We start from the raw sequence: 746 nt of genomic DNA on the forward strand, positions 1-746 counted from the left end.
TTTCAATTTTTTTGCCCTACTAGTGGTCATTTTTGTTTTATTTTTGATATATATATAGAGAGAAATTGAGAAAGGTGAGATGAAAACTCAACAAAAAGAACACAATAAAATGTGGTCAGAATATACAAGTAGGTGACTCTCTAGAGATACCCCTGGCCCACAGACATAGGCAGAAATGCTCCAGTTCACTCATCATCAGAAATGTGCAAATCAAAACCACTTTGAGATACCCCATCACACCTTTGATATGGACTCCATAAGTAAAACAACAGAAGGTAAGTGTTAGAGAGGATGTGGAGAGAGGGGAACTCTACTGCACTGCCTGTGGGATGCAAACTGGTGAACTAAGTATGGAGAATCCTTAAACAAATAAAAAAGGAAATACCACATGACACAGCAATTCCACTCTTAGGTATATACCCCAAAGACAGAAAAGCACTGGTTCAGAGGGATATGTGCACCCCCATGTTCACAGCTGCTTTAGTCACAATAGCAAAGACCTGGAAACAACCAAAATGTCGTTTTGACAGATGCCTAGATTAAAAAAAGAGTATCATGCAGTAATCAAAAAGGATATCCTTGTGTCCCTTGGGATAAAGTGGCTGAAACTGGAGAAGATGATGCTCAGTGAAGCAAGTTAGGAGTAAGGACAACTACAGAATGGTTTCACTCATACATGGGATATTGAGTCTAAATGTGTGGGGAAAAAAACAAACTGTAAACCTATTTCTAAGACTGTGTGAGCA

Source organism: Erinaceus europaeus (assembly GCF_950295315.1).
Source record: "Erinaceus europaeus chromosome 6 unlocalized genomic scaffold, mEriEur2.1 SUPER_6_unloc_5, whole genome shotgun sequence".
NCBI lineage: Eukaryota > Metazoa > Chordata > Mammalia > Eulipotyphla > Erinaceidae > Erinaceus > Erinaceus europaeus.